The sequence below is a fragment of the Myotis myotis genome, unplaced genomic scaffold, assembly GCF_014108235.1.
Source record: "Myotis myotis isolate mMyoMyo1 unplaced genomic scaffold, mMyoMyo1.p scaffold_m19_p_1, whole genome shotgun sequence".
NCBI classification, from domain to species: Eukaryota; Metazoa; Chordata; class Mammalia; order Chiroptera; family Vespertilionidae; genus Myotis; species Myotis myotis.
The window spans coordinates 72,416,628-72,435,757 of NW_023416313.1; the positions used below are offsets into that span (position 1 = coordinate 72,416,628).

Sequence of the window (19,130 nt, forward strand, 5' to 3'; positions counted from 1 at the left end):
TGATGAAGGCGTGCTTTGTTTAGCTCGCTGATTCCCAAAATAACACACTTATAATTGAGGATTTATTTCTGGGCTCTCTATTTTTTTCTATTGAGCTACATATCTGTTTTTATGCCAATACCATACTGTTTTGATTATTGTAGCTTTGTAGCTTTGTAGTATAATTTTACTTCAGGGAGTGTGATACCTCCCACTTTGTTCTTTCTCAAGATTTTTTTTAGCTATTTGGGGTCTTTTGTGGTTCCATATAAATTTTAGGATAAGTTGTTCAGACAGGCACACTTTGGGGGCCAGTCAGCACTCAGAGTCTTCAAATGAGGTGGACTTGTCCTTTGACACCCTGTCAGTGGTACCTGGCCTCCTCTGACAATTTTGTGGGGAATATACCATCTGCAGAGGCATCCCACACACCTGTGTTAACACGACTTTCCTTTATAGCAGGGATGGGGAACCGTTTTCTGCCAAGAGCCACTTGGATATTTATAACATCATTCTAGGACCATACAAAATTATCAACTTAAAAATTAGCCTGCTATATTTGATCAAACATTTCATTAACTCACCACTAATGCTTTGGCAGCCAGACCAAATGATTTTATAGGCCTTAGAAGGCCACGGGCCGACGTTCCCCACCACCGCTTTATAGAAACGAAATTTGTCTTTCTGTTGCTTTCGCCAAGATGCTCCACCTCTCAGGGTCAATACAGAGTCATTTTGATCCCTCCTACCATGCCAAAGTTCTCATGGGAAGCTGGAGGTCTGTCCCTTTCATTTTCTCTTCTCCAGGGGAAACAACCCTGATTCTGACACCCATTTCATTGTTTTCCCCTCCCACACCACCAAGCAGTTAACCCTATTCTGATACTCTCTACCTGAAGATAACATCAACCCACAGGTTAAGGGTTCACTGGGCCCCACACAACTACTCCCCCCCCCCCCCCCCGCCCACACACACACACACACACACACACACACACTTCAGATGTCAGTAGAAAGTCTGCTTCTGACCAATCGGCTTTAGATGGGAGGTTCCCATGACCCGCTCCTCGGGTTCGGTTAATTTGCTAGAGCAGCTTACAGAACTCAGGAAAACAGCACACTTACCAGATTACCAGTTTATTATGAAGAAATGGAACTCAGGACCATCAGGTGGAGAAGATGCGCAGGAAGGGCACGGAGCTTCACGGTTTCTCCAGGTGCTCCACTTTCCCCAAACCTCCACGTGTTCAGCAGCCTGCAAGCTCTCGGAACCTTACACTTTTAGTTTTTATGGAGGCTTCATTACTTAGGCATGAGTGATTAAATCATCGGCCACTGGTGGGACAGGAAGTTCCAACCTTCCAGCCACTGGTTCCCCTGGCAACAGCCCCCACCCTTCGGTTACCTAGGGGTTTCCAAAAGCCACTACATAAACATAACAAAGAGCCCTTCATGACTTCTTCACTTAGAAAATTCCTAGCCTTTCTGAGCTCTGTGCCTCCAACTGGGAGAGGAGCAAATATGTATTTCTTCTTCTAAATCACAGTCCTCTGTGGTGGCAGCCTCATCCTAAGGTTCTCCTCCCCTGCCCTCCACGGGCAGAGATCACATGTTGTCTGGCAGCTCAAAGTAGCCAGGATCCCCTGGTGGCCACCCTGTGCTGTCCTCTGCTTTCAGACCACCCACGTGCAGCTGAGCGGGAGAGGAGGTCACTGCTTGGGGGGCCAGTGCCGGAGCTGCCACCACCTGCTACCCAGGCGTCCCAAGCTGTTCTGCTCTGCGCTGCCAGGAGCGGAGCCAGCCACGGAACGGAACAGGAGCCAGACCGAGATCCAGATGCCACTGCTGGAAGCAGGACAGGAGCGGCAGCGGTGCCTGGCACCGGGGGCAGCCGCTCAGCCAGCCAGGCTCCAGGGAGGAGCGCAGGAGGGGCCGCTCCTGGAGCAGACGGATGGGAGGGCCAGCAAGGAGCACTCCACACAGGGCAGTTAACAGGCAGAAGTGGCACCAAATGGATATTTCAATCGCGTGGCTGGGGCACTTCGCCACCCAGGGCTCTGGCTCCAGAGGTGGCCAGCAGCCCGGTTCCAAGGAAGGTTGAGCAGTTGGCATTTCTGGCTGAAGAGCCAGGTTTTGAAGGGTGATGTCTGGGCTCCTCTAATTAAGGCGAAGCAGAGGTTTCAGGGCGACAGATGGAGCTCCCTCTGCCGGACGCACATTTCTGTGCTCTCTTGCGCCGTAGCTCTTCAAGCCTTTCAGTCTTTAAAATTGGCTAAAAAATAACAAGAATAATAAGCCGTAGGCAGTTTCAAATTTTCAAATTTAATGGGAATGAATAGGGCTGACTGGAGGGGCTCCAAGAGGCCTCTAGTCTCCATCCCTCGCCTTTGGAAAGGGCTGAGCCTGGATCCTTTCTCCCCCAGTTTCCTGCTGCAACCATCCTGAAACGGGCAGGATGGTGTCACTGCCTTCAGAAAGCCAGTCCCCAGTTTCACAAGGAGTAGAATTGAAGTGCCCCACACTGGCATCCAGAGCCCTCTGTGGTTCCCGTGCTTCTAGCCCCAAATAAGCCCAGAGCCTAAAGGGACATTTCCCAGGGGGCGTGATGCTCTTGTCCTCACCCCTCGGAGGCTGGGTGGAGGCCCTGGTGCCGTTTCTGTCCTTGCACTGGAGTCCAGGGCCTAACCTGCCAGCGGGGGCCTTGCTCCCTCTGGAGCACCCGGCTCTCCTGCTGTGGCCTCAGAGTGACAGCGTGTCAGAGCGTGGTCTGACCTGGTCACTCTATAAATGAGGTCCTGCCAGAGCTGACCAGAAGACCCTGAGTGATGGTTGAATGGATTACTCCATTCATTTACAGCGTTTGTGAAAGAGAGGGCTAAGGGATGGCCTGGCCAAAGGAACCAGGCAGGCCCGATTGCCTGCCTCTTTGGCTTTTATTGCAGTTTGCATTGTCCTCTAGGCAAGGACACCCAAAGATAAGGCATAAGGATTCCCGTAAACACCCGGGGGTCTACACATGCACAGACTTGTTTGGAAAGGTCAAGGAATAATTAGGGGCTAATTAGGGGCGCCACTTTCAACACTCCCCTAAGTCTCCCCTCAGGTGGAATTCCAATAAACAGGGCAGGCACACACTTCCCTTTCCTCAGAATGTTCTCCTTACAGACTTTCCAACCAAGTCTCCCATGCTTCCCAACAAGGTCCAGAGAGGGCAAGGGGTCACGCAGTCAATTACTGGCTGAGCAAAGACTTCACACATAGGAGAATAGGGGCCACGCCCCACTCCTGCCTCCTGAGTTCTCCTCTCCTTTGTTGGGAACATAGGGGTTACTCTCCTACGTGTTCCTTGCTTGATTAATTTCCCCCTGACTTCTTTCTCCTGTGGGGGAATGAATTCAGCATGAGCATGCCTTATTGGGAGACAGACCAATGGGGAATGGGGGAGGCTTTTACTCCCCGTTTCCCCAGGTGGCCTTTGCCCCATGGTCATTCTCTCTGCCTCCAGAGATGGTCCCATCAGGGCCTGTCCCCAGGCCTGGCTGGGCTGGCCTCCAGCTGTGACTCAGACTGCTATTCCTGGTGCTCGTAGGTGATTATCTCCCCATAAACGTGATGGATGGTCTCTTATCAAACTGTAAATCCAAAGCTAAGTAGTCTTTGCCGGGTTGCAAATCAGCTCTTCCTTGTCCGGTGGCCCCGGGAGAGATCTCGTGGGGGCTGAGCTAGTGTGAACGGTGATGCCGCCACTGTTCCCAGGATTCATAACTTTAATTACTTTTCTTCCAGGGGCTGAGTGTATTGTGGAGGCTGCAGGGCCAGTGGGCTCCTTCTCCCCTTTCATGTGCTCAGCCCACAGGGGTTCCAATAAGAAGCTGACTTTCCAGTCTCATCAGAAGCAGCACATTAGCGTGAACAGGGCCTGCAGGAGAGTCCACAGACCTGGGTTCCTGGGGCGTTTGTGGAAAGCCCAGGGCTGAGAGGGGGCTCCAGCTCTGTGTTCCAATCCCAGACCGGTACCCGGCTTGCTGTGTGATCTTGGGCCAGCCATCTGACTTCTCTGAGTCTCAGCTTTCTCCTTTGTTTGTTTATTGTTGTTGTTGTTTTTAAGATTGTAAAAGAATACTTGTTCATTGGGGACAGGCACAGGAGAAGGAAAACTGGCCATTGGCCAATTGTCCCGGTGAAATCAAGTAACTTCTGTTCTAGCGTGGGCAGCGCTGGTGGTACTGTTCTGCAGAGCAGCACAGCCCCTGCCACTTAGGGGCACCGCCTTCAACACTCCCCTAAGTCTCCCCTAAGGTGGAATTCTGATAAACAGGGCAGGCAGCCTTCCACACACTTCCCTTTCCTCAGAATGTCCTCCTTACAAACTTTCCAACCAAGTCTCGTGTGCTCCCCAACAAGGTCAGGAGAGGGCAAGGGGTCACGCAGTCAGTTACTGGCTGAGCAAAGACTTCACACATAGGAGAATAGAGGCCACACCCCACTCCTGCCTCCTGAGTTCTCCTCTCCTGTGTTGTGCCTCAGTGGTCCAGGGCCAAGTCTGCGGACTGCAGCCGCTGGTTCTCCTGCCAGGTCTGCTTCACTGGGCCACACTCAGCTAGGACCTGCCCCGCACCCTTTTCTCCAAACCCTTCCTTTTCAGTCTTCTGCCTTTGATGTTTTCTGGCCGAATCAGTGTGTCAGTGTCCTCCAGGATCATCATAAACTGCTCACTGTGGCTTTTACTCTCCTGTCGAGTTTGCTTACAAACCCTTGGCCAGGGACCTGCTGGATGCAGGGAAGCTCCTCATTCATCTCGTCCAGGTGGTTAACGATCTTCTCCACAGACTTCAAACCTTTCAGCTTCTTCACTCCGACCTCTCCCTCTGGACTGCTCTTTTCCCCAATTAACCGGACGGACAACCATTTTGCATTCCAAGGGCAGACAATGGCTTCCCCATTTCCTTCAGGGATTTTCCCTTGCAGAGGAGTTTCAGAAAAGGTAGCAGGACCCCTGTGGCCTCTTCAGCAACCTGGGCCTGTACCCTGGACAGCTGGTTCACGACAGCTCTGCGGGAGGGAACTTAAGGTCGTGCTCCGCAGCGCCAGGGATGCAGGTCACGCTGAGTCCGGCTGCCTCGGGGCCTCGCTCCGGGCCACCTCTTTGCTCTGGGCCAGGGAGGCCGCACCTTCTTTTCCACCCACAGCCTGTGGCCTGCGAGCGCCCCTGGGGGACCTATGGTTGCTAAGAGGGAGGGCACCGTGCTGGGCCCACAGGGCTCAGCTGCTCTGGTGGCCCCTCGGTCTCCCCACCACACTCCAGCCCTGTCCTGTGCTTGTTGCCCGCCCAGCGGTGAGAGCCAAGCCTCAGCGTTCTCCTTTGTAAATCATCTGTGCACCTTCCTGCCTGCTCAGGAGCTGACACAGATTGAGGAGCGCTTCATCATCGTGCATCTTATATTTGGAGTGCTCCCAATGGGCCAGACTGTTGCCTGTTCACAATACTCTTACAATTTCCCACCTAACAAATGAGGAACCTCCAAGCTCAGAGAGGTTCAGTGATCTGCCCAAGACCACACAGCTGGTGAGTGCAGAGTCAGCACTAAAACCGGGTCTGAGTCCATGGCTGAGGATCTTAGCCACTGGACTGTGTTGCCTCCTAGGATCTAAACTTTCAGCTTCTCAGTTTTCCAGGTCAATAAAATGGGTCCCTGATGCCAGGCCCTCTCCTTTCTCACACAGCTGGCTGGTCTGAATCCAGTGGGACTATAAGGCTCTCTGGGAGGAAATTAGGAATATCCTTAGTTTTACCAGCCCCTGTGATGGCATTTCTCCACCCTGGTTGCCTGGCTGGGAAGGAGTAGGGCACAGGGTGAAGGGCAGTGGCCTGGGAGGCCTGCCGGGCCCCTGGGTCATCCCTACACAGTTCTATGCTAACAGACAAATTCCTCAAAATCTCCAGTGTTGGGTTCCTCATCGATACCATCGGGAGCTCTTAGACTCTATGGATGCGCAGGCGCACCCACCCCAGACCAATGCACTCGGCCTGTGGGGCTGGCATCACCTGGCCACAGCCCTGCAGGTGATTCTAATGTGCACAGCGGCTGGGAACCAGCGGCCCCATAACCTCCAGGGTCCCATCCAGCTCCAAATTTCTATGTTTTTATAATTTATTTAGTCTCTATTATCATTTCAGAGTCAAATTAATTTGATATATGCTCTACCCTTAAATGAAATAAAAGCTGACACAGAGTGGGAGAACGGGCGTGGTGACCGCATAATGAGGCTGGCCCTGGCGTCCGTGGTTCCCGGCTCCTGCTTCCTGGTGAAGCCGGGTGGGGAGGACAATCTGAGAGATGAGGTGCCACCCCTGCCCCCGGAGCAGCCAGACCTCCCGGGGGTCCATGCCAGGGCTTGGCGTTTTCTCCCAAAGGCGATGGTAAGCCAGTGAATGCCGGGCAAGAAGCCATGGTATCAGCTTAGCCTTTTTAAAAAGACCACTGGCGCGGAGTGTGGAGGATGATGCACATGGGGCCCTGGAGGCTGGGGCAGGCGTGCGGGTGAGGAACGAGCAGTGGCCTCGATGCAGAGGAAGAGAAGTGGGAGCCAGGTGAGAGCGTTTCAGAGGTGACCTCACTCAGGGGTCCGTGTGGATTTGAAGTGCCTTGTGGGGGGGTGGGTGAGGTTTCACTCACAGACCCTGGGTGCCCCTGGACAGATGAGGCCTCGCCCAGCATACAGTGGGCGCCCACTAAACACTTGCCCCAGTGCCCCCTCCTGGCGCTGCCCCCACTTCACCTGCACTCACGTCCTCCGTTCGCTGCCCCAGCCCTCCAAGCCTGGGGTCTGCGGCTGCACCAGCCAAGCTCCCCCCAGGACTGTTCTCCCCGTTTGCAAACCCTGCAGATGCCACTGGTTGGACACACAAGCACCGTGACTCTCTAACTCCACATAATGTGTAATTACAGCAACACACACATCAAATTACCAAGGACAAGTGGCTGCAGAGTAATTATATGATTCTTTGTTACTTGGAGGGGTTTTGGGTTTTCCCCCTTTAAAAGCACCAGTTTGGTGGGTGGGTGGGGAAAGCAGGTGGCAGATGGGCCGGAGGATGTGAGAGCGATGAGTGAGTTCAGCAGTGTCAGCGCTGCAAGTCGCAGAAGTGGTCTGGGCTGAGACAACGGAGATCTGAGCATGTCCCACCCCCCACCCTTTCTGTCAGCTGCCTCCTCCGGGCCCCTTAGCCAATGGCTTCACTCCACCCTCCTGGACAGGGAGAGGAGGATTGCTGAGCGGGGCTGGTGGAACCGGTGAGGAGGTCAGGGAGATGGGATAGAAGTTGGGGAGGAGGCAGGGGTGGGGGTGGTTTTCCTGGGATGCTCTGGGGCCACCATGAAGTGGTGCCATGCAATGGTGCTCACACCATGTCCTCACCCAGCACCCACCCCAGCCCCTCTGTGCAACCATCACACGCTTCTCATGGGCAGAGCCTCAAGGCTGACGTGAGAAGGGGACCGTGGTCTTGTCACCCACAGATGGGAGGTGCTCAGTACTAGCTGCAACCCCTCCACCCCGCGACCTGACGGTGGTTAGGTTCTATGTGCAGTCTGCAAAAAGCCTTCCCAAGCCAGCTCTCCTATCCACGGGCTCAGCTACTGTTTGTGCTGGTGGGGTCCCTCCCAAGCTCTCTGGATTGGCAGCTGCCCTGCCAGTGACAGCCACGCCCCCACCCCCCCGCCCCATGGCCCCTGCTCACACCACACGTGCACTGGCACCAGGCTCGCATCTGCCCAGCTTGGGGCTGTGCACACGGTCCTAGATGGCCAATGAGGGTGGAGTGGCTGGAGTTTTGGGTGGACGTGGGACTTGGCTCTCAGAGGCAGGAAACCCAGTGGGATAGGACTCTGGGATCCTCTTCATTCTCAAGCGGGTCCCGGGCTGCGAGCAGTTAACCGGAGGCTGGCCTTACCTCTGAGATGCCATGCAGGGACCAGTGCGTATGAGTCCTGTGCTTCTCCCGCGGGCCCTGGTGCCACCTTCGACGTGAAACTGCCCCACACCTCTCACCCACTTCTGTGCACCGTCACTGATTGGCACTCCCTGATGGAATGCCTCTGAAGGGTTTGGCCAGTTCCCTGCACGGTGTGCACGTGGGTCCTTTCTCCTCGGTGGGACCTCGTAGTGCTCTCCCCACCGTGGGACCCCACGTGCCCAGCCGGCACTCTGTTCCCAGGGAACTGCATCTGCGAACATCCTCAGACATCAGCCCAGCCCCTGTAGAAAACTCCCTCCCTCTCTCCCATTATGGTTTAGATTACAGAGCAGCTGTGCAATTCACAGGTCACGCCCACTCACCCTGCTAATGGCATTAGGTAGACCCGCCCGCACCTGTCAGAGCCCAGAAAGCCAGAAACAGGCCCCTGCCCTGGCATTGGACCCTTCTGGACGCTGAGGAGACGCCATGGAAAAGCTTCTGACTCAGACTCCCAGGTCCATGGAGGGGAGGTAGCACGGGGGTCCAAGGAAATCTCCCCGACCCCCTCCCCAGACTTCATGGTCAGCATTTCAGCTGGATTTGGGGTGCCATAAAACTAGCTCTTTGAATGACCCAATTGTTTAATTGATTGAGGTGCAAGAATTCCATTCCTAGGTCTGTGGGGGCAGGAGCCCAGCAGTGATGCCATCAGCATGGCGGTTCCAATGGGTGCCCCATCCACGCAGCCTTTTGTCTGTCTCTGTGCTAGGAGGTTGTTCGGGGTGTTTGGAATTTTGGAGTCAAAGACATCTAGAGAATGGTCTCCCAGGGCACCTAACTCATCTAGAACTTAATTACCCACATGAAGGAAGCAAACTAACCCTGTGCTTTTTAACGATTTTCCCACAGAAGCATGGAGTGAAGAGCATAAGCCCCCATTCACTCCAAGCCCAACCCCACTCTCCTACAACCCCAGGAATAGTCATTAACAGTTGGTATATGTACTTCTTTTATCTATACATTCATAGAGAGATAGGCAGATAGATACATGTACACATAATTTTAAAAATCACATGAAAGGATCAATACTACATATTGTTCCGTTGATTTGTTTATTTTACTTGACAATCTAGAAAAGAGATCTTTCCATGTCTTTATACATGTGTGGCTTTACTCCTTCCTTGTTAACTACTATATAGGATTCCATGGTGTAGATGGCTCATAATTTGTGTTACCACTCCCATTTCGATTGTTCCCATTTTATGATATTACAGATGATCCTCCAGTGTCTGGGAATGCATTTTCCAGCAAGTAATCCTATATAATAAAAGGCTAATATGCAAATTGTCCCCTCAACCGAGAGGTTGACTGGGAGTTCGACCAGGGGGCAGAGCCCCTTCCCCTGGCCAACCTGGCCCGATTGGCCCCAACTGGGGCAGGCCAGCCAGACCCCATCTGTGCACGAATTTGTGCACCAGGCCTCTAGTAGATTATAAATATAAAGAAATATAAACATGATTATAATGGCTTATAGAAGATTCTTCCCTCCTTCCTGTTTCTTTCTCCTCTCTTTCCTTTTCTTAAATGTCATGGGAAATCTGGAGGGGGCAGTCCAGGGCCATTCAAAGTCTTTCTGCTCTGTCACCTAGGACATGGCTTTGGCCCTCTGGTGCAAAGTGGCTGCTGAAGCTCTAGGGTCTGCTCCTACTTCTCAGTGAGGAAGGAAAGGAGTGAAGGGGAAGGGGAACAGCCAAAGGCATTCTGCTTTTGAGAGCTTGCTTTTGTGTGAGTGTGGGGTGAGGGGTGGGGTCATGAAAGGGAAACTCTCAGGGAAGACCTCCATATAAATGGCCCCCATGTCACATGGCCAATCGATCTCGGCCTTAAAGGAGGCTGGAAATGAATTTACTCTTTAGGCTCAATTGTAGAGGAAGGCAGGGAAGAAGGTGGCTGGAATGGTATGTGAGCCATCCTCACAGTTCACCTGCCGCAGCATATGGGTGAAAGAGCTGTCGGCGAGATTCCTAGAGATGGATTTTTCTTTTTTAACTTCAAGCTGTTTGACCTGGTATTTCCTACATTTCTCTCTGGCTCAGCGCACCCAGTTTCCCAACTTCTGAACACTGGGCTACCACCTGCCCTGTTGGCACCCTGCCTTGCACCCCGCTTCTTGGATCCCATCCTGCTCTGAGGTTCAGTTCTCTCTGAGGCGTCCCCTGGCCAACTCAGTTGGGCAAAGTATTCTTTTTCCAAAATGAAGAGCCTGTATGATTTATTCTCAGTCTCCCTCTCCTCCTCATCTTTCCGTAGAATTATTCTCAGGGGTCTGTTTGGTGGAGAAGCTAAGGGGGAAAAATACACAGAAAAGAGAGGGGCATGGCCCCAGGCTAGGTCTAGGACAAAGTAGGCTGCTTGGAGACAGGTGGGATCTATTTTCAATTAATATCTCAGGAATTTGTGCCCAAATTCTGGAGTAGAAAGTGGGGAAGCAATTTTTCTGAGTTTCTGGAGGGTGGCTGGGAGCGACCTGTTCCATGGGGATTCACTGCTGGAGGCCGGGGAGCCGCAGTGGTGCAGTGAGGTAGGAAAGGAAATCACCAGTGAGAGCCTGTGGTTCCCAGCACCTGCGTGACGACGCATAGGAGTTTGTGAGCCCAGACATCAGAACCTTTGGTGGCAGCTGGGGCTGGGGCTGGGGCTGGAGCGGGAGAGGTGGCCAACTCCCAGTCCCTGTGAGCACACGTGGGAGGGTCGGGGGGTGGGGGGTGGGGTAGGGTGGGTGCTAGGGTTGCTAAGGCACTGGGATAGCTGGTGGAGTGGAGCCAGAGAAATCCTGTATTATAACTGCTATGTTGATTCTTAAATGGAAGGCTCAAATGACATATGCAGCCGTCTTCATGTCTGGAAGGGACATCCCAGGAGGTCAGGCTCTCGCTGACCTACCAGCCTCTTCCTTGTGGGGGAGCTGCCTTTATTACTGCAGCTCCATTTTGTAGGGAGGTGATGTTGGAGAAGACTCCGGGAAGCGGAGCTGCCCCATGCAGGCCAGTCTATGGGTGCTTGGTTTGGATTATCTGGAAGCGTCTTTTGAGTAGATGTGCCTGCAACATTTTCTAGGCTGAAATTACTGTCTTCCTGCTCTCCGGAGTGGAACTTTGGAGTTTCTGTGTGATATCAGATTCCACATTATTTTCTAAGAATTGGCCTTTCTTTCTTTTTCTCTCTTCCTGCTAATTTTTCTTCCCTCCTGCCTTCTGCCTTGCCATCTCCCTTCTACAGATATTTGCAAGAAAGGTGTCAGACTAAATCCAACCCTGGCTTCAGCATAGGCTAGGTGGCAATGTTGGATGAATTACTTGCCTTCTCTGTCCCTCAGTTGTCTCATCTACCAAGTGAGGACTAACAGTAACATATATTTTGTGGGATGTTGGCAAGATTAAATTGTTTACCACGTGCAAACTGCTTTCTGTGATTGGCACATAGTAAGCGTTAAATAAAAACAACATTAGCTATAATTATTTAGTGTAGCAGGTGTGTGGTCAGTGCTAAGTGGACGTACTCGGTGTGGTCCCCACCTTCTTGAGGCTTACGGTCTTGTGCTACAAGTGTCCTCAGCTCACCATCTCGGCTGACTGCTTCCCTGGGTACATCAGATGGGTGAGTCCTAGGAATGTGACTGTGAACTGATCATTATCTAATACGTTTCACATGTGGCTGAGACATTAAATTTTTAGACCAATTTTTATTTTATCTGAGTAAAGCATGCACATAGTCAAACAAATTAAATGATGCTAAAAATTAAATCAGAAAAAAGAGTCCTCTAGCCACTATTTCGACCCTATCCTCCTCCTTAAAGAATTCTTTTCATTGTCTTTATAGGTTCTTCTAGTATTTAATGCCACATTCCTAAATAATGCAAGTGTTCTGTGCCATGATTCATCAGTTTTGTAAAAGATGAGGGTTTTTACTTTCTTCTCCTTTCCTACCCTCCCACTCTGGTTAAATCACATTTTTTATTAGATCTGTATTTCATATTTTCTACTGTGACGCTGAATAGTGTTCACTGCTGAGTCGAGTAATGTACCATGACAATATTTTATTTCTTGTTCAACTTTTATTTTTCTTGGAGTTAATAACTGCATTATTCTGTCATCTGTTTAGGTTTTTCCTTATCCAGCTGAGGATATTATTTATAGGCACTTCCCCCTACGTTTTATTCTATTCCTTGACATTTCTGTTTGCCTGACACTGTTTTTTCTGTTTGTTTTGGTATCTCCCTTTCACATCGAAGACAGTGCTGCAATTCCGGCTGATCCTTCACGTTCACTCATGCTTCAGGGTGAGGTATAGGAAACTGATTGGAGGGGCCCTGTGTGCACGTTCAGGGCGTATTGTCTTGGGGGCTAAGCTGGAGGAGGGAAGGGCAGTCAGCAGGCTTTTCCCTTGGAGACACCCATGGGTCAATATCTGTGTGTCTTTCTTTTCTTGGAGGTGGGGGGGGGGGGGAGTATCCTCCAGTCCCCTGGCTGGGAATGTAAGCCTGTGTGCTGGAGTTCTGGAGCTGGGAGGGAGCACAGGGCTGCTTGTCTCCCCTGTCAGTGTGCACGCCTGCACTGAATCCCCCTCTGTCCATCCTGACCCTCCCACTGCCACCTGCCCCAATGGCCTGGCAACTGAGTTGGCTCAAGGTCTTAGCATTCCTGGGGGTTGGGGTGAGTTGTCAGACTGGCTGGGGTTAGGGCCTGGGAGTCTAAATTTGCTTCCTGCATATTTTCAGACAATCTTCCTGCTTTCACTTCTTCACTTTCCCTGCTGTACCCCGGCCTCAGTTCCAGAGGCTGTGTGGGTTTTACTGTAAATGCACTTTCTTCTCCACCCACTGTACAGTCCTAGGTAGGATGACCTTCCTGCTCCCAGGTTAGTCACTTCTATCTGCTTTTTGCCTTTGTTTTGTTCTAAGTTACAAAGGTCCTTTAGTTTCATTGAAGATGAAGTTTGTATTTCTACTCCTCCCGCCCCTCCTTTCCAATTTGGAGTGAATTTAAAACGAAAAGTTGACAGAAGTGTCTTGATACTAGTTGGAAGCAATATTAAGTGGAGATTGCTGGAATGTATGTAGTCCTTTCATACATCTAGATAATCTGAAGTGATTCTTTGAGTTTAGCCAGAGCCCTAGAGAGCTGCATGCCTGAAGTATTGCACCGGGGTCCTGAGTTACCGAGTTTCGTGTGAGTGTGATGCCACCAGCCTAAAAGAAGTCCCAAGGACACTACGTAGGGTGTCCTGAAAGGCAGCTTTTGAGGACATTGATCATGACCTTAAGTGTTGTCCTCTTGCAAGGATCCTCGAGAAGCTTATCTGTGTATAGTGTCTAATTGCTTTCTACTGAGTTGTTGGTTTGCTTCTAGTTTTTGGTGTAAAGTTTTCCTTTTCCCATTAGCTTCTGAAGAGCTCAGAACACATTTTTCCCCCCTAAATATATATTTACTAAATATATATTTACCTGTGGGATCAGGCCTAAACCGGCAGTCAGATATCCCTCTTGCAATCCGGGACTGCTGGCTCCTAACCATTCACCTGCCTGCTTGCCTGATTGCCACTAACCATTCTGCCTGCTAGCCTGATCACCCACAACTGCCCCCTGCCAGCCTGATCACCCCCAACGCCCTCCCCCCACTGGCCTGATCACCCACAACTGCCCTCCCCTCTTGGCACCTAACTGCCTCTACCTTGGCCCCGGCACCATGGCTTTGTCCAGAAGAATATCTAGAAGGTCTGGAAGGTCTCCCAGTCTAATTAGCATATTACCCTTTTATTAGTATAGATAGAAGCCTGTTGCATAGGTGGGGGCTGGCTTGTTTGCCCTGAAGGGTGTCCCAGATCAGGGTGGGGTTCCCTTGGGGGGTGGGGCAGCCTGGGCGAGGGGCCTATGATGGTTTGCAGGCCAGCCACACCCCCATGGGGTGAGGGTCCCTGCTGGGGGACATGGCCAGCCTGAGTAAGGGGCTGAGTGCCGTTTTCAGGCTGGCCACACCCCACAGTGGGGACCCTCACCCCATGGGGCATGGCCAGCCTGGGTAAGGGGCTGAGGGCCGTTTTCAGACTGGCCACGCCCCGCAGTGGGGACCCTCACCCCAATGGTGGCATGGCCAGCCTGGGGGAGGGGCTGAGGGTCGTTTGCAGACCCCTCCCTTGGAGGCTGACCTGGGTCACCCAAGCCTCCTGTGTGCTCAGGCTGGCTCCATGGCCGCCGCCCACAAGTCGTCCGTTCAATCAATCAAAGCATAATATGCTAATGACATGCTAAGGCCGCTCAACCGCTTGCTATGATGTGTACTGACCACCAGGGGGCAGACGCTCTGACCGGTAGGTTAGCTTGCTGCTGGGGTCTGGCTGATTGGGACTGAGCAAGACAGGCCAGATATGCCCTGGAGGTGTCCTGTGGTCCCTCCTCTACTGGTCAACATCCTGCATCCCTCCCCAGCCCTAATCGTGCACTAGTGGGGTCCCTCAGCCTGGCCTGTGCCCTCTCGCAATCTGGGATCCCTCAGGGGATCTCGGAGAGCCAGTTTCAGCCCAATGGTGGAACGACCAGTCACTGTGATGTACACTGACCACCATGGGGCAGATGCTCAACACAGGAGCTGCCCCCTGGTGGTCAGTGCATTCCCACAGGGGAAGCGCCACTCAGTGAGAAGCTGGGCTCATGGCTGTTGAGCCAGGTTCATGGCTGTTGAGTGCAGCAGCGGTGGCAGGAACCTCTCCTGACTCTGCAGCAGCGCTAAGCATGTCTGACATCCCCCAAGGTCTCCCAGACTGTGAGAGGGTGCAGGCTGGGCTGAGGGACCCCCCTGAATGCACAAATTTTGTGCACCAGGCCTCTAGTGTATCTATCTATCTATCTATCTATCTATCTATCTATCTATCTAAAAGCCCAGCAACCATTACGGCAGAACGACCAGAACGACCAGTTGCTATGATGCGCACTGACCACCAAGGGGCAGATGCTCAATGCAGGAGCTGCCCCTTCATGGTCAGTGTGCTCCCACAGCAGGAGTGCCGCTCAGCCAGAAGCTGGGCTTAGAGCTAGTGAGTGCAGTGGCGGTGGCGGGAGGCTCTCCTGCCTCTGTGGCAGCACTAAAGAGTGGTGAGCCAAGCATTAAGGAGCGAGCAGGTAGGCAGTAAGGAGCAAGCAGGTGGGCAATTAGGAGTGAGGGGTCCCAGATTGCGAGAAGGCACAGGCTGGGCTGAGCACACCCCCCCCCCCCCCCGCCCCCAACCCTGTGCACGAATTTTGTGCATCAGGCTTCTAGTATGAAGTAAGCACCATGGTGTGTCCTGCAGAAAAGTGGAGGAAGGTGGCCAAAAGGTATGAACTTCCAGTTATAGGAGCAATAACTACTAGGAATGTAATGCACAACATGATAACTATATTAACACTGCTGTATGATATTTAGGAAGGTTGTTAAGAGAGTAGATCCTAAGAGTTCTCATTTAAAAGGAGAATTTTTTGTTTGTTTTTTGCTTTTTTTTATTGTATCTATCTGAGATGATGGGTGTTAACGAAACGTATTTTGGTAATCATTTCACAATATATACTAATGAAATTATCATGTTGTATGCCTTAAACTTATACAGAGATATAGGTCAATTATTTCTCAATAAAACTAAAAAAGAGAGAGAGAGAACATAGGAAGACAAACATAGATCTACCCAAGCAGTAGGCATTCGCTAACTCCTATCAGTGTGAGCAACACCATAAAATACATGGCAACACAAAATGCCATTTTTGTTATGAAAAAGAATAGCTTGAAATTCCATTTTCAGAGAACTCCTGCGCCCATAAGATTGCTTTTCCCCGAACAAAGTGAGACTCTTCTCAGGCAGCCCAGGGAGAGAAAGGGCCTCAGGCCTGTATATCATGACCCATGGATGGGGCAATTAGTTCTGTGCGGCCAGTCAAAGGAGCAGTTTGCCTAATATTCCTGGTGGTTCAGTTGCCATTTTTGCATCTAAGGGATGTTCCTATTGCTTTCCTATTGTCTGATGTGAGTAGTGTTTGGAGTGTAGACGGGGTGAACCTCAAATTTGTTATTCAGTTACACTTAAAAAAAATCGTCACCCAAGGAATGAGGATATTTTTCCATTGATTTTTAGAGAAAGTGGAAGGGAAGGGGGAGGAGGAGAGAGAAAGAGGAGAAACATCCAGATGAGCCCATGAGAGTGACACATCAATTGGTTGCCTCCTGTTCTCACTCCTGACTCATGGATTGAATCTGCAACCAAGGTGCATGCCCTTGATCTGGAATTGAACCCATGACCCTCAGTCTGTAGGCCGACACTCTAGAAAGCCCAGCCAGGGGCATTTACACTTTTGAGTTATCTTTAAATCCCTCCTCAGCCATCTGGTCTTCCCTTCCTCACTGGGGATTTGGCACCTGACAGGGCCTTTACCCAGTCCTTCCCAAACCAGGTCATGTTGTTATCCATTAAGAATTGTATCAGTTTTCTATTGCTGCTGTAACAAATTGCTACAAACTTAGTGGCTTAATGACATAAAGTTATTCCATTTTGGAGGTCAAAAGTCCAAAATAGGGCTCACTGGACTAAATCCAGGGTGGTGGCAGCCTTGTACTCCTTTTGGGGTTCTGGGGAGATCTGTTTTCTTGCCTTTCTGCATTGCTGGGCTTATGGTCTCCTTCCATCTTCAGAGCCAGCCATGGCCAGTTAAGCCTTTCTGACCTGGCACTGCTCTGTCACTGACTCTTCTGCCTCTCTCTTCCTCAGTTAAGGACCGTTATTTATTACACTAGTGGCCCAGTACACAAAACTCATGCACATTAAAAGGGAATTAATTAGAGGAAATATTTTAATATTGCTATTTGCCCTTTTTCTATAACAGAAGTGTCAGAGATGAAAGAAAATTAGTAAAATGTATATGAAAATCTTCTTCCTGTCAGAGTCCAGGGCACGCCGTAGGACCCAGAGTCAAGTCCCACCCACCCGCACACACCTTGAAACCGCATGAGACCCAGACCCAGCCGGCCCCACCCCTGTCAAGCCCTGCCGAGCGGGGGACACAGCCTCAGGTCCCCGGTCAAGCCCCACTGCTGGGTGGGGGGTGCAGCTCCAGGTCCCCTGGCGCACCCTCAGGTCCCCCAGCCTGGCGTCGGGGCAGGGATCATGGCCTGAGATACCCTAGCCTGGAGTGGGGGGCGCGGCCTCAGGTCCCCCATTGGGCAGGGGCGCGGTCTGAAGTCCCCCGTCAAGCCCCACTGGGCGGGGGGTGCGGCCTCAGGTCCCCTGCCCTGGCCTGGCACCATGCAGCCTCAGGTCTCTGCTGATCGCTCATTATGGGAACCCCGCCTCTGCTGTGGGCACAGCCATCTTGTGTCATGGGAACCCCGCCTCCGCTGTGGGCACAGCCATCTTGTGATGGTGTGGTGGAGTGAGGGTCAATTTGCATATCACCTCTTTATTATATGGGATTAGGCTGATCTGGATAATTCTACAAAGAAAGCTCGGATGATTCCTCAGGTCCCTTCTCTCTCCCTCATGATCTCTCTTCCTCCAGCTCTGTCTGCCTGTTTTCCTAAAGCATGCTGTGCATTCGCACTCCTCTCTGCCCATCCTGTGCTGGTTCAGGCTCAGTGTGTTCAGCTGGACAATGACAGCTTCTCAACTGGGCTCCCTCTCCCCACACTGCTTCTTCCAACCTGTACTCCACCAGCAGTTAGAGGGATTTTTTAAAAAATTACACTTTTTATTTCAAGATAATTATAGATCCACACACAGTTGTAAGAAATGATACAGAGGTATATACCCTCTACCCAGTTTCCCAGTTCGCAGCATCTTACGAAACAATAGTATAAGGTCACACCCAGAATACTGACATTGATAAAGGTAAGATATGGAACAGCTCAAGTACCAACAGGATCCCTGCTTTGCTGTATTTATTTATTTGTTTTAAAAGTTGCAGTAAAATATACATAAAATCTACCATCTTAACCATTTTTAAGTATACAGTTCAGTGACACCTGGTGCATTCCCATTGTTGTGCTACCATCATCGCCACTCATCCACAGAATTCTTTTCATATTGCAAAACTGAAACTGTACTTATTAAACAATAACTCCTCACTTCCCACTCCCCTGGTAACCACCATTCTACTTTCTGTGTCCATGAAGTAGACTACTCTAGGTTCCTCCTATAAGTGGAATCGTATAGTATTTGTCCTTTTGTGACTGGCTTATTTCACTTAGCATAATGTCATCAAGGTTTGTCCATCTTGTGGCATGTGCCAGAATTTCCTTCCATTTCCAGGCTGAGTATTCTATTGTATGCATAGAGCATGTTTTGTTTACTCATTCACCTGTCAGTGGGCCCTTGGGTTGCTTCCACTTTTTGGCTATTGTGAGTAATGCTGCTATGAACATGGGTGTCCAGGTATCTCTTCCTGTGTTGCCCTCTTATAACCATACCCACCTTTTTTCCTCCCCTGCCCCTTCCTGACACTGGCAAACACTAATCTGCTCTTCATTCCTATAATGTCATTCAACAGTGTTGTGTAAATGCAATCATAGAGTACGTAAACTTTTGGGATTGGATTTTTTTTTTTTTCACTCTGCGTAAACTCCTAGAGTTTCATCCAATGATTGTTTGCTTTTAAAATTTATTGCTGACTGAGTCATCTTTTTCAAGTATGCACATTGGATCACATTGTCCCATAGCTTACATCTCCCTAGTAGCATATGGAACAATATCCACGCTCCTTGCCATAACCCCTAAGACCTGCTGGGATTTGACCCCTGCCTCGTTCTCCAACCGCAGTGTCATCCGCTCTCCGCCATGCCTCACTCACTTTGCTCTAGGCACATGGGTTTCTTGCTTGTATAGAAATACTCAAAGCTTTCCTGCCCATACTTTCTCCCCCTTACCCTGCCTTTGAGTTTACTGTTTCCTCCATCTGGCATCTAAATAATAGTGATCACTCATATATCTGCTGCCCTGTGCCAGTGTTCTAATTTTTTTATACATGTCAACATATTTAATTCTCACCACAACCCTATGGGGTAAATACTGTGATTATGCTGCTTTATATATGAGGAAGCTGAGGCACAGAGAGGTTATAGAACTTGCCCAGGGTCACAGAGTGATTAAATAGCAGACAAAGCAGGACTTGATTCCAGGC

General features: G+C 50.8%; 1 pseudogene; it reads right to left on the reverse strand.

Moving 5' to 3' along the window:
* Window positions 1–4,502: 4,502 nt before the first annotated feature.
* Window positions 4,503–18,775, reverse strand: LOC118664307 (annotated as a pseudogene).
* Window positions 18,776–19,130: the final 355 nt, after the last annotated feature.